The sequence below is a fragment of the Anomaloglossus baeobatrachus genome, chromosome 1 (assembly GCF_048569485.1).
Source record: "Anomaloglossus baeobatrachus isolate aAnoBae1 chromosome 1, aAnoBae1.hap1, whole genome shotgun sequence".
Classification (NCBI taxonomy): Eukaryota; Metazoa; Chordata; class Amphibia; order Anura; family Aromobatidae; genus Anomaloglossus; species Anomaloglossus baeobatrachus.
Genome location: NC_134353.1, coordinates 171,954,445 through 171,970,339, shown reverse-complemented (window position 1 = coordinate 171,970,339; position 15,895 = coordinate 171,954,445).

Genomic DNA, 15,895 nt, shown 5'->3' with positions numbered 1-15,895 from the left:
ACGGTTCTAGCAGCAAAAAGACAAGCTAATTCCTAGCTGGCTTTCCGCTGTAATAGTGTAAGTCACTCTGTGACTCACACTATTATTTTTTTTTTTTTTTCCTTGTTTTCCTTCCCTAAGCGCGCGCGTGTAGTGGGGCGGGCCAGCATGTCAGCCAATCCCAGACACACACACAGCTAAGTGTACTTTTAGCCAGAGAAGCAACGGCATGTGTGATAGGATGTCCATGTCACATGTCCCTGCATTATAAAAACGAGTAACTGCCCGTCCAGACGCCATTATCTCTTCTGCGTCTGGGTGTCAGACACCGCTAGCGTAGCTCCTGTCTCCGATACTGCTGTGTACGCTCTATACACAGCGCTATACAGAATAGGGATAGAAGTTTCTATTAGTCCTTTTAAGGGCTAATACCGGCAGAGTCAGAGCCATAGGTGACAATCAGGGCCGTGAAAACAGATTTCAACAGCTACACAAGATGACAACGTCTGTGTAGCTAAGGTCAGGGATTTCCTCACTGCATTTCCCCATTAGGAGGGATAGAAAGGCAGGCTTCCTTTCCTCTACCCAGACCCACAACCCTGCCACTGTACCCTCCTGCCCTTTGCACACTCAAGCTCATTGTTACAAAGCCATTATAGTAGCAAACACTGAGGAAACTTAATGGCATCCTAAACGTGGCTGTTAGACTTCTGTATTGTCCCACTAGTGCAAAGATATTTGCAGCACGTATGCCTGCATTGCACACTCAAGCATATTATTACTAAGCCATTATAGTAGCAAACACTGAGGAACCTTAGTGGCATCCTAAACGTGGCTGTTGGACTTCTGTGTTGTCCCACTAGTGCAAAGATATTTGCAGCACATCTGCCTGCATTGCACACTCAAACTCATTGTTACAAAGCCATTATAGTAGCAAACACTGAGGAAACTTAGTGGCATCCTAAACGTGGCTGTTGGACTTCTGTATTGTCCCACTAGTGCAAAGATATTTGCAGCACGTCTGCCTGCATTGCACACTCAAGCTCATTGTTACAAAGCCATTATAGTGGCAAACACTAAGGAAACTTAGTGGCATCCTAAACGTGGCTGTTGGACTTCTGTATTGTCCCACTAGTGCAAAGATATTTGCAGCACGTCTGCCTGCATTGCACACTCAAGCTCATTGTTACAAAGCCATTATAGTAGCAAACACTGAGGAAACTTAGTGGCATCCTAAACGTGGCTGTTGGACTTCTGTATTGTCCCACTAGTGCAAAGATATTTGCAGCACGTCAGCCTGCATTGCACACTAAAACTCATTATTACAAAGCCATTATAATAGCAAACACTGAGGAAACTTAGTGGCATCCTAAACGTGGCTGTTGGACTTCTGTATTGTCCCAATAGTGCAAAGATATTTGCAGCACGTCAGCCTGCATTGCACACTGAAGCTCATTGTTACAAAGCAATTATAGTAGCAAACACTGAGGAAACTTAGTGGCATCCTAAACGTGGCTGTTGGACTTCTGTATTGTCCCACTAGTGCAAAGATATTTGCAGCACGTCTGCCTGCATTGCACACTCAAGCTCATTGTTACAAAGCCATTATAGTAGCAAACACTGAGGAAACTTAGTGGCATCCTAAACGTGGCTGTTGGACTTCTGTATTGTCCCACTAGTGCAAAGATATTTGCAGCACGTCAGCCTGCATTGCACACTCAAACTCATTATTACAAAGCCATTATAATAGCAAACACTGAGGAAACTTAGTGGCATCCTAAAAGTGGCTGTTGGACTTCTGTATTGTCCCACTAGTGCAAAGATATTTGCAGCACGTCTCCCTGCATTGCACACTCAAACTCATTGTTACAAAGCCATTATAATAGCAAACACTGAGGGAACTTAGTGGCATGCTAAAAGTGGCTGTTGGACTTCTGTTTTGTCCCACTAGTGCAAAGATATTTGCAGCACGTCTGCCTGCACTGCACACTCAAACTCATTGTTACTAAGCCATTATAATAGCAAACACTGAAGAAACTTAGTGGCATCCTAAACGTGGCTGTTGGACTTCTGTATTGTCCCACTAGTGCAAAGATATTTGCAGCACGTCTGCCTGCATTGCACACTCAAGCTCATTGTTACAAAGCCATTATAGTAGCAAACACTGAGGAAACTTAGTGGCATCCTAAACGTGGCTGTTGGACTTCTGTATTGTCCCACTAGTGCAAAGATATTTGCAGCACGTCTGCCTGCATTGCACACTCAAACTGATTGTTACAAAGCCATTATAATAGCAAACACTGAGTGAACTTAGTGGCATCCTAAACGTGGCTGTTGGACTTCTGTATTGTCCCACTAGTGCAAAGATATTTGCAGCACGTCTCCCTGCATTGCACACTCAAACTCATTGTTACAAAGCCATTATAATAGCAAACACTGAGGAAACTTAGTGGCATGCTAAAAGTGGCTGTTGGACTTCTGTATTGTCCCACTAGTGCAAAGATATTTGCAGCACGTCTGCCTGCATTGCACACTCAAACTCATTGTTACTAAGCCATTATAATAGCAAACACTGAGGAAACTTAGTGGCATCCTAAACGTGGCTGTTGGACTTCTGTATTGTCCCACTAATGCAAAGATATTTGCAGCACGTCTGCCTGCATTGCACACTCAAACTCATTGTTACAAAGCCATTATAATAGCAAACACTGAGTAAACTTAGTGGCATCCTAAAAGTGGCTGTTGGACTTCATTATTGTCCCACTAGTGCAAAGATATTTGCAGCACGTCTGCCTGCATTGCACACTCAAGCTCATTGTTATTAAGCCATTATAGTAGCAAACACTGAGGAAACCTAGTGGCATCCTAAACGTGGCTGTTGGACTTCTGTATTGTCCCACTAGTGCAAAGATATTTGCAGCACGTCTGCCTGCATTGCACACTCAAACTCATTGTTACTAAGCCATTATACTAGCAAACACTGAGGAAACTTAGTGGCATCCTAAACGTGGCTGTTGGACTTCTGTATTGTCCCACTAGTGAAAAGATATTTGCAGCACGTCTGCCTGCATTGCACACTCAAACTCATTGTTACAAAGCCATTATAATAGCAAACACTGAGGAAACTTAGTGGCATCCTAAAAGTGGCTGTTGGACATCTGTATTGTACCACTAGTGCAAAATATTTGCAGCACGTCTGCCTGCATTGCACACTCAAACTCATTGTTACAAGGCCATTATAATAGCAAACACTGAGTAAACTTAGTGGCATCCTGAACGTGGCTGTTGGACTTCTGTATTGTCCCACTAGTGCAAAGATATTTGCAGCACGTCTGCCTGCATTGCACACTCAAACTCATTGTTACTAAGCCATTATAATAGCAAACACTGAGGAAACTTAGTGGCATCCTAAACGTGGCTATTGGACTTCTGTATTGTCCCACTAGTGCAAAGATATTTGCAGCACGTCTGCCTGCATTGCACACTCAAGCTCATTGTTACTAAGCCATTATAGTAGCAAACACTAAGGAAACCTAGTGGCATCCTAAACGTGGCTGTTGGACTTCTGTATTGTCCCACTAGTGCAAAGATATTTGCAGCATGTCTGCCTGCATTGCACACTCAAACTCATTGTTACTAAGCCATTATAGTAGCAAACACTGAGGAAACTGAGTGGCATCCTAAACGTGGCTGTTGGACTTCTGTATTGTCCCACTAGTGCAAAGATATTTGCAGCACGTCTCCCTGCATTGCACACTCAAACTCATTGTTACTAAGCCATTATAATAGCAAACACTGAGGAAACTTAGTGGCATCCTAAACGTGGCTGTTGGACTTCTGTATTGTCCCACTAGTGCAAAGATATTTGCAGCACGTCTGCCTGCATTGCACACTCAAACTCATTGTTACAAAGCCATTATAATAGCAAACACTGAGTAAACTTAGTGGCATCCTAAAAGTGGCTGTTGGACTTCATTATTGTCCCACTAGTGCAAAGATATTTGCAGCACGTCTGCCTGCATTGCACACTCAAGCTCATTGTTATTAAGCCATTATAGTAGCAAACACTGAGGAAACCTAGTGGCATCCTAAACGTGGCTGTTGGTCTTCTGTATTGTCCCACTAGTGCAAAGATATTTGCAGCACGTCTGCCTGCATTGCACACTCAAACTCATTGTTACTAAGCCATTATAGTAGCAAACACTGAGGAAACTTAGTGGCATCCTAAACGTGGCTGTTGGACTTCTGTATTGTCCCACTAGTGCAAAGATATTTGCAGCACGTAGGCCTGCATTGCACACTCAAACTCATTGTTACTAAGCCAGTATAATAGCAAACACTGAGGAAACTTAGTGGCATCCTAAACGTGGCTGTTGGACTTCTGTATTGTCCCACTATTGCAAAGATATTTGCAGCACGTCTGCCTGCATTGCACACTCAAGCTCATTGTTACTAAGCCGTTATAGTAGCAAACACTGAGGAAACTTAGTGGCATCCTAAACATGGCTGTTGGACTTCTGTAGTGTCCCACAAGTGCAAAGATATTTGCAGCACCTCTGCATTGAACATCCAAGCTCATTGTTACAAAGCTATTATACTAGCAATTTATGCTGCCAGTTTAAGGGCCATAGTTGCATTGTCAGGGATAATTATTGTTGTTTATTCTGCTGTTAATAAAGCTAGACCACCACTGCAATCTACACCACCTCTCAATTTTTATTACCACATTTTAAGTGCACAATCTTGTCGCAATCAAAATGAGTGGCAAAATGACAGATGCTGGTGGAAAGGGGAAGAGGCATGTTGGAAAAGGAAAAAAAGGGTTTGTCCGTGGGGAAGGTGGCAAAGCTCCATTAACATCTGCTGAAGATAGACCATCTTCCAGCAAAAGTAAGATGTCTACTACTTACCGTGGACAATCCGATGTGCTCCCTTTTTTATGGACACGAACAACTGGAACAAAGGTAGATGATGGCCAAAAAAGGAAAATGCTTGAATGGATCTCAAGTGGTCCAACAAGTGCCCTCTCCGCCACATCAACTACCGCATACAAAAAACACCAGTCCTCTGAGTTGTCATCCCAGTCAAACTTGCTTTCTCCCAGCTCTGAAGTCTCCATCCGCCCTGCACAGTATGGTGGAACTGAGATGGCTGAGTCTGCAGAGCTGTTCAGTCACACTATAGCCTGGGAATCAGAGGTCTGCTCCCAAGCTACAGTGAGTACAGACCAGGAAATCGTCTGCAGTGATGCCCAGAACCTTGGTGACTCTGATTCAGGCCGTGAGGACTAAGTTTCTGAGCATAATGTTGACCCTTTGTCACAAACTGTAACACCTGTTGTTATAGACAATGAGGAACATACTGATGACGATGAAACGCAGATACCAGATTGGGATGACAACTTAAATATTCGGTCAGGGCAAGAAGAGGCTCGGTCTGAGGGTGAGGGGAGTGCAAACACAACAATTGATGAGGAAGTTCTAGATACCACCTACTGTCAACCCACAGTCAGGCCCTCGAGGAGGTCAACAGAGACAGTGCAGGAGGATGCAACTGACGACGAAGTTACCTTGCGCCTTCCTAGACAGAGTCGGAGTACTGGTAGCACGTCTACAACTGCATCCTCAGCCACCACTGTGCCTCTGAGCACTAGTCGGGGTGGATCATCAGGTCGCATGCCCTCTAAGCCTTGCCTTGCCTGGTCCTTTTTTGACATAGCAAAAGATCGCCCAAATTATGTGATCTGTAAAATTTGTCGTGATTCTGTTAGTAGAGGGCAAAACCTCAGCAGTTTGACAACTTCTTCCATGAATCATCACATGAATAAATATCATATGTCCCAGTGGGAAGCTCACCGTGCTGCAATGCGGCCTAGCGGAGCGAACCATCCACCGCCTGCTCCTTCCAGTGCATCCGCGCGCTCTTCATCTTCTAGGACTGTGGGGACAGCAGCCAGATCTCTGTCCCTCAGATGTGGACAAATAAAAGGCCATTTCCTGCGACCCATGACAAAGCTAAGAGGTTGACTTTATCTCTCTGTAAGCTCTTGGCTACCGAAATGCTGCCTTTCCACCTGGTGGACACACAGGATTTTAGAGACCTTATGTTTGTCGCTGTGCCCCAGTACCAGATGCCCAGTCGCCACTACTTCTCTAAGAAAGGTGTGCCCGCGCTACACCAGCATGTCGCACACAACATCACCGCTTCCTTGAGAAACTCTGTGTGTGAACGGGTGCATTTCACCACCGATACTTAGACCAGTAAGCATGGACAGGGACGTTACATGTTGCTAACTGGGCACTGGGTAACTATGGTGATAGATGGTGAAGCGTCTGCTGCACAAGTCTTGCCGTCCCCACGACTTGTGTGTCAATCCTCTGTCTGTCCAAGTTCCGCCACTGCTTCTGCCTCCTCCACCTCATCTGGGTCCTCCACCTCCGCCCCAAGCCTGCCTGGTCATTCCACCAGCGTTCTCACTGCGCAGAAGGAATCACGCACCCCTCATTACTATGCTGGCAACAGAGCGCAACGGCATCAGGCGGTCTTTAGCTTGACATGTCTTGGAAATAAGAGTCACACAGCGACTGAGTTGTGGGCAGCTCTGGAGACTGAGTTTAATAAATGGTTGTCTCCACTCAACCTGCAGCCTGGTAAGGCCGTGTGCGACAATGCTGCAAACCTGGGTGCGGCCCTTCGCCTGGGCAAGGTGACACACAAGCCTTGTATGGCTCACGAGTTGAACCTTGTTGTCCAGCAATTTTTAACACACTATCCCGGCCTAGATGGCCTTCTGACCAGGGCACGAAAACTGTCTGCTCACTTCCGCCATTCAACCACCGCAGCTGAGCGACTTGCATCGCTCCAGAAGTCTTTCGGCTTGCCGGTTCATCGCCTGAAATGCGATGTGTCGACACAATGGAATTCGACTCTCCACATGTTACAGAGACTGTGGCAGCACCGCCGAGCCCTGGTGCAATACGTCATGACGTATAGCCTTGGCCAACGAGATGCAGAGGTGGGGCAGATCACCCTGATGGAGTGGTCTCAGATCAAGGACCTATGCACCCTTCTGCACAGTTTCGACATGGCGACGAATATGTTTAGCGCTGACAATGCCATTATCAGCATGACAATTCCAGTCATTTACATTCTGGAGAACACGCTAAACACTATTCGGAGTCAGGGGGTGGGACAACAGGAAGGGGAGGAACTACAGGAGGATTCATATGCGCAAGACACAACAACATCACCAAGGTCCAGACGTTCATCATCACCAACGCGGCAGGCATGGGACCATGGGGGACAGGGATCAACAAGGGCGCATGGTAGCAGGAGAAATGTTGAGGAAGGTGCAGGAGAACATGAAGAAATGGAGGACGAACTGTCCATGGACATGGAAGACTCAGCGGATGAGGGAGACCTTGGTCAAATTTCAGTTGAAAGAGGTTGGGGGAGATGTCAGAGGAAGAAAGAACGGTTAGCACCTCTATGCCACAAACACAGCGTGGACTTGGTCCGCATGGCTGCGCCTTCTAGGCTGCACTACCTCCAACATGACCCTCGTATTGTCAAAATTAGAAGTGATGATGACTACTGGCTTGCCACACTATTAGATCCCCGGTACAAGTCCAAATTTTGTGACATAATTCCAGCCATAGAAAGGGACGCACGTATGCAGGAGTATCAGCAGAAGCTGTTACTCGATCTTAGCTCGGCTTTTCCACCAAACAACCGTGCAGGTGCAGGGAGTGAATCTCCCAGTTGTAACTTGACAAACATGGGACGGTCTCGTCATCTCCAACAGACTACCCATACCAGTAGCACCGTATCTGGTGCTGGTAACAGCAATTTTCTTGAATCTTTTCATAATGTTTTTAGACCCTCCTTTGCAAGGCCACCAGAAACAACAAGTCTGACACATAGTCAACGGCTGGAGAGGATGATACAGGAGTATCTCCAAATGAACATCGATGCCATGACTTTGCAAATGGAGCCTTGCTCATTTTGGGCTTCAAATCTTAAAAAATGGCCAGTGCTCTCCAGTTACGCCTTGGAGATTTTGTCGTGTCCATCTGCCAGCGTTGTCTCTGAACGTGTCTTCAGTGCTGCTGGGTGTGTGCTGACAGGTAAGCGCACGCGTCTGTCCAGTGACAATGTGGACAGACTAACGTTCATCAAAATGAACAAGTCATGGATCCACAAGGAATTTACTACCCCTGTGTCATCCTGGGGAGAGTAAATGCTTGTGGATTTAGAATGTGCTTGATGCAAATCAAAACATCCTGTTTGCAACTAGGGCACAAGTGCTCCAACTGAAGGGATTAGTGTCTGTGTGGCCCAATTTTTGGAAAAAAAGGGAGACTCCGCTTGGAGTAACCCTTGCTTACATTGTTTTTAAAAATGATCCAAGATGAACAGAGTTGGGATCAGGAAAGACTTTGCTACCTACCCCGGTGTCATCCTGGGGACGGTTAAGTATGGCGTATTTTTGAATGTGCTTCATGCAAATCTAGCTGTGAAGTGTACAACTGGGGCACAAGTGCTGCCACTGAAGTGGTGGGTGTGTGTGTGGCCCAATTTTTGGAAAAAAGGGAGACTCCGCTTGGAGTAACCCTTGCTTACATTGTTTTTAAAAATGATCCAAGATGAACAGAGCTGGGATCAGGAAAGACTTTGTTACCTACCCCGGTGTCATCCTGGGGACGTTTAAGTAAGGCGTATTTTTGACAGTGCTTGATGCAAATCTAGCTGTGAAGTGTACAACTGGGGCTCAAGTGCTGCGACTGAAGGGGTGGGTGTGTGTGTGGCCCAATTTTTGGAAAAAAGGGAGACTCCGCTTGGAGTCACCTTGCGGTGTTTTACATAATTTTAGATGGGCGTGCCATGCCTATATCTGTGTCTCCTCCTCTTTTTCCTCTTCCAGCTCTTTTGTTTTCGCATGAGTATATGTCCTTTTCACTTTCCCATGTGTTTGTGTTATGTTGTGAGTTGTTTGTCACCTTTTGGACACCTCTGAGGGTGTTTTCTAGGTGTTTTTATGTGTTTGTGATTGCCTGCCATGGTTTCCTATGCGGTTCAAGTTCGGTTCGTCGAACGCTCTGCTCGGCGTTGCTCAGCTTGTCCTAGATGATCTATTTGCAGAGATTCGGGAGTAGAGTTGCCGGGTGGCACTGACTGAGGTGCGATGGACCTCTGCAACGTGAAGGCGTGACGTGTCAGTCGTCTCTCCCGGGATACTTCCTTGGACCGTTCCTGGAAACGGAGATCAATCCAGGTGGCTAGAGAGACCAGACCATCCAAGGTAGGAGGAACATCACAACCAGCCAACTCGTCCTTGATGCGACCGGAGAGGCCCTCCCAAAAGGCTGCTGTCAATGCCTCGTAGTTCCATACTAACTCAGAGGCAAGTGTACGGAACCGGATGGCATACTGGCCAACTGTTAGGGTTCCTTGGTGTAGCCGGAGGAGTGAAGAGGCGGCCATGGTGGTGCGACCCGGTTCATCAAAAGTGTTACAGAAGGCCTCAAGGAATTCCCGGATGTCGGTAGTCACCGGATCTTCCTTCTCCCATAAGGGATTTATCCAGGCCAATGCTTCACCCTCCAGATGGGACATCAGAAAGGCCACCTTTGCTTGATCTGAGGCAAAGAGGTGCGGAAGCAACTTGAAATGCAGTTTTTTCTTCATTGAATTGGTCGGTGGCTGACCCCCACCTTGCTATGCACCCCAATTTGGGATGTATTCCACCTGTCTAGATTTTGGCGATTGGTGACTGTTCTCATTCAGTCATCAGGCCCTGTCCACAGGCTATTTACTTCATGCAGCATTTGCTTGGACCTGTCCCGCCCACAGCCATGACTCGTTCATGGGTACGGGACTGAAATGGACTAGGTGAGTGCTGCTAAGAGCAGTTCTGCTGTTTCATATGTGAGGCCGTTTGGCACATTTTATAAAAGTATTTTGGTGTTAGGACTGCCCCAAATGAGATTTGCCGTGGAGTGGCGGGGTGGCTCAGGAAGTTGCAATTTTTTGCCAAAAATCTCAAATTTATAATAAGTACAGTTGTAATTTTTAGTGCTGTAGTGCACATTTAGTGCTAGCTTTTTTGTTTTTTCTTCATTGAATTGGTCGGTGGCTGACCCCCACCTTGCTATGCACCCCAATTTGGGATGTATTCCACCTGTCTAGATTTTGGCGATTGGTGACTGTTCTCATTCAGTCATCAGGCCCTGTCCACAGGCTATTTACTTTATGAAGCATTTGCTAGGACCTGTCCCGCCCACAGCCATGACTCGGTCATGGGTACGGGACTGAAATGGACCAGGTGAGTGCTGCTAAGAGCAGATCTGCTGTTTCATATGTGAGGCCGTTTGGCACATTTTAAAAAAGTATTTTGGTGTTAGGACTGCCCCAAATGAGATTTGCTGTGGAGAGACGTGGTGGCTCAGGAAGTTGCAATTTTTTGCCAAAAATCTCAAATTTATAATAAGTACAGTTGGAATTTTTAGTGCTGTAGTGCACATTTAGTGCTAGCTTTTTTGTTTTTTCTTCATTGAATTGGTCGGTGGCTGACCCCCACCTTGCTATGCACCCCAATTTGGGATGTATTCCACCTGTCTAGATTTTGGCGATTGTTGATTGTTCTCATTCAGTCATCAGGCCCTGTCCACAGGCTATTTACTTCATGCAGCATTTGCTTGGACCTGTCCCACCCACAGCCATGACTCAGTCATGGGTACGGGACTGAAATGGACCAGGTGAATGCTGCTAAGAGCAGTTCTGCTGTTTCATATGTGAGGCCGTTTGGCACATTTTATAAAAGTATTTTGGTGTTAGGACTGCCCCAAATGAGATTTGCTGTGGAGTGGCAGGGTGGCTCAGGAAGTTGCAATTTTTTGCCAAAAATCTTAAATTTATAATAAGTACAGTTGGAATTTTTAGTGCTGTAGTGCAAATTTAGTGCTAGCTTTTTTGTTTTTTCTTCATTGAATTGGTCGGTGGCTGACCCCCACCTTGCTATGCACCCCAATTTGGGATGTATTCCACCTGTCTAGATTTTGGCGATTGGTGACTGTTCTCATTCAGTCATCAGGCCCTGTCCACAGGCTATTTACTTCATGCAGCATTTGCTTGGACCTGTCCCGTCCACAGCCATGACTCGTTCATGGGTACGGGACTGAAATGGACCAGGTGAGTGCTGCTAAGAGCAGTTCTGCTGTTTCATATGTGAGGCCATTTGGCACATTTTATAAAAGTATTTTGGTGTTAGGACTGCCCCAAATGAGATTTGCCGTGGAGTGGCGGGGTGGCTCAGGAAGTTGCAATTTTTTGCCAAAAATCTCAAATTTATAAGTACAGTTGGAATTTTTAGTGCTGTAGTGCACATTTAGTGCTAGCTTTTTGTTTTTTCTTCATTGAATTGGTCGGTGGCTGACCCCACCTTGCTATGCACCCCAATTTGGGATGTGTTCCACCTGTCTAGATTTTGGCGATTGGTGACTGTTCTCATTCAGTCATCAGGCCTTGTCCACAGGCTATTTACTTCATGCAGTATTTGCTTGGACCTGTCCCGCCCACAGCCATGACTCGGTCATGGGTACGGGACTGAAATGGACCAGGTGAGTGCTGCTAAGAGCAGTTCTGCTGTTTCATATGTGAGGCCGTTTGGCACATTTTATAAAAGTATTTTGGTGTTAGGACTGCCCCAAATGAGATTTGCCGTGGAGTGGCGGGGTGGCTCAGGAAGTTGCAATTTTTTGCCAAAAATCTTAAATTTATAATAAGTACAGTTGGAATTTTTAGTGCTGTAGTGTACATTTAGTGCTAGCTTTTTTGTTTTTTCTTCATTGAATTGGTCGGTAGCTGACCCCCACCTTGCTATGCATCCCAATTTGGGATGTATTCCACCTGTCTAGATTTTGGCGATTGGTGACTGTTCTCATTCAGTCATCAGGCCCTGTCCACAGGCTATTTACTTCATGCAGCATTTGCTTGGACCTGTCCCGCCCACAGCCATGACTCGGTCATGGGTACGGGACTGAAATGGACCAGGTGAGTGCTGCTAAGAGCAGTTCTGCTGTTTCATATGTGAGGCCGTTTGGCACATTTTATAAAAGTATTTTGGTGTTAGGACTGCCCCAAATGAGATTTGCCGTGGAGTGGCGGGGTGGCTCAGGAAGTTGCAATTTTTTGCCAAAAATCTCAAATTTATAATAAGTACAGTTGGAATTTTTAGTGCTGTAGTGCACATTTAGTGCTAGCTTTTTTGTTTTTTCTTCATTGAAATGCAGTGAGCATTGATTTAGGAAACCTGTACAAGTCTTGGGATCTCCAGCGTACCGGGGTGGAGAATCTAGGCGAAGTCTCAAGTTTGAAGAGGAAGCCACTACGGAAGCCGCTGCCGTATTCTGATCCGACAGGGATGTGGCTGTTGCTTGGAGATTATTCAGGCGGGTGTCCACTGACGACATAAAGGCCAGCATGCGAGATTGGGTCTAGCATTGTCGTACCAGTTCTTGTTGTAATCTGGCCAGTTAGGACGCTTGTGCTCCGGCGGAATCCATGGCCTGTTCAAACTGTAACGTCCTGGAGGTGGATTCACAGGACCGTGCACTGGACTCCCCCAGAGAGGCAACCAAGAGCTAACCCCTATACAGGGACTGTCTGGTCACCCCACCAGAGGGCCTAAATGCACGGCAGCCGGAACACAGGGAGTACGGGGTACGGGTCCTTCAGAGCTCGGCACGGGAGATGACTAACAGTCCAACGGGAACCGGAGGCAGGACAGATGACGGGAACCGGGTACAGATGCCGAGTAGTCATAGGCGACGGGAGCCGGATCCAGCGGGACGTGCAGTCTGGCGCTTCCAGGTGAAGTCCAGGTGACGGGTTCAGGCTGACGGGAGATGGCGGGATCCTCAGCAAACAGTCACCAGGACACTTCCTGGGTAATTGACACTCTGGGACCAGGTCAAGACGGCAGCTCTGCGGAAGAGAAAGGGTTAATCTGGGTACAAGGCACAGTGGGTCATGAACAATTAGCTATGGGAACACGTTGAACAGGCACCACCCACAGGGAAAAGGAAGTCTTATACACCCAGTACCTGTAATTAGCCATATCCTGTTCTTGGGACGCTGGCCCTTTAAGAAGAGGTGAGTGAGTGCGCGCGCGCCCTAATGCGCATGCGCGAGGCCCGAGTGCCGGAAACCAGAGCAGGAAGCGGCGGGGAAGGTGATGGAGATGCAGGGGAGCCAGAGGGAGTGTCCGGGGTCGCAGGGGAACACCGGGACCGGCTGACGGAGGACACAGAGGACATACAGGAGGGGGAGTGAGAGCGACCGCCGCGGGCAGGAGAACCGGAGACCAGAGCGGTGAGTGACAGGCAGCGACGGGACCTGGGGAGAGTGACAGTAGAAAACTTCAGTGGCAATTAAGAGATTAATGACAGCTGTGATTTGTCAAAAAATCACAGCTATCATCAAGCCCAAGGTTAGTAACAGGGAGGGGTCTATGAGACCCCTATTACTAATCAAGTAAGTAAAAAGAAATAAACACAAAACACTGAGAAAAATCTCTTATTTAAAAACAAAACAAAAAAACACGGTCTTTCTTCAACTTATTAACCAACAAAATACTCCTGCAGGTTCAATGTAATCTATACCATAACAACCCACAATGATCCCAGCTCTGATAAAACCTGAGGTCATAGTGCATACTCACATTATAAACCGCGGTATTCCATGGTACCACGGTTATGACCTCAGGTGAACTCACCTAAACTGGATCCCGGATTACCAGATTTGAGTTCAATGCGTTCACCTCAGGTGAGTTCACATGAGGTCACAGCCGAGGCACAATGGAAAAGTAAGCTGTTACCTCAGATGAACTCACTTTGTCATTACTCTCATAGCTGTGACTCTGTCAGTGTGTCCCAGATGCCGCAGTGATTGATCACATTTTCTAATGTGACAACGCACTGTGACCTCATATTTTGATACATAGCCAATATAACGCACACAGCTGTCGGTTTCAGCCCCCAGCTCTCTGTTTTATATGCACTAGGTATCAAAACATGGGAGACCCCTTTTTTCCAAATATTCATTTAGTTTTACACTCCACAGACAGTTAGTGTGAGGGAAACCAATCACAGATGCCAGCACACCGGCAGTCTGACTACAATCAATCACAGACGCTGTCACAGAGGGCGGGCAGGGAATGCAGTGAATATTCATGAGAATTAATGAGTTGACGTGGGAACAGTATGACAGCCGCACAGAAACTCTGTAAGTATAATTGTCCTGCATCAATAGCTTTAATACCTATTTTGCTTCCCTTTGCTGCTCTTTAGCTCTTACTAATACTATTTTATAATACTTAAGTTCGGGTCCCTTACACTTATATTGGGTTCAGTGTCCAGGGTCAAATTTGGGACAAGTGCAGTCCAGAACCAGCCTTTCATTTTTAAATCTGGGCAGACTCGCTGAACCCAAACATCTGTGGATTCAACCATTTCTAGTAACATTACCACTAGTGATGAGCAAACACTAAAATGCTTGACTGTTCATTGCTCAAATCAAGCAGGTCAAATGCTCACATGGGCTCTATTCAAATAATGAACAAAAAGAAAAAGCAACAGATAGAGTTCTGATAGCATGTAAATGGCCACTCAATATAATAATGCATAGAAGAGAAAAACTGAGTTTAATATGGCCATACATTGTAAGAAAGATATGAAAGGTGCACCTATGGAGTATATATACATTTTTATTTGAATCACAAAAATACAGATAGGGGCACTGTCATAGGAAGTGAGTTGATAAAACATAACAGTGGCTTGGAAATACAGAAGAGTCAGAGGTATCCCATACTAGGACCTCAACAGCATATAGTCAATATAGGGCAGTCCCAAGGTTACATAAGTAATAGATCACACAGGGAATTAATTGTAAAAGAAGCCCTAAAAATCATGTATTACAAAAAGATTACAATCCCTGTAACATAAGGCTAGGTTCACACACTGCGTTTTTTTGACGCTGCGTTTTTGTGCGTTTTTTGCGGCAAAAAAACGCACAAAAACGCACCCGCGGCAAAAAAACGCGGCAAAAAACGCACACTTTTTTTGCTGCGTTTTTCTGCGTTTTTGCTCACTGCGTCTTTATGCGTTTTTTATCAGTGAACAAAAAAAAAAGGTCTGATGTCATTTCCTTCTTCAATGTGTTCTTCATTCTCCACTAGTGTATGCAGAAGAGCAGACAGCTGCAGAACTACAAGGCTCAGCATACTCCATCCAATACTGTTTGCAGGAGAGCAGACAGCAGCTGCAGAACTACAAGGCTCAGCATGCTCCATCCAGGACTGTATGCTTGAGGGAGAGTCAGGGGGAGCAGAACTACAAGGCTCAGCATCCTCCTTCCAGGACTGTATGCAGGATTTCTTTGCCCCCCCCAAACAAAAAAAATGACGTGGGCTTCGCCATATTTTTGTATGCTAGCCGGGTACAGCAGGCAGGTACGGGCTGCCCCCAACCCCCAGCTGCCTATTTGTACCCGGCTGGGAACCAAAAATATAGGGAAGCCCTTTTTTTTTTAATTATTTCATGAATTTCATGAAATAATTTTAAAAAAAAAATGACGTGAGCTTCGCCCAGTTTTTGAGTCCAGCCGGGTACAACTAGGCAGCTGGGGATTGGAATCCACAGTGCAGGGTGCCCATGCTTTCTGGGCACCCTCGCTGTGAATTGCAGTCCCGCAGCCACCCTAGAAAATGGCGCTTTCATAGAAGCGCCATCTTCTGGCGCTGTATCCAACTCTTCCAGCTACCCTGATGTCGGGTGGCTCGCTGGGTAATAATGGGGTTAGGGCTAGCTGTATAGCTGGCCCTAAGCCCGAAATTCATGGTGTCACGCCAATATTAGAC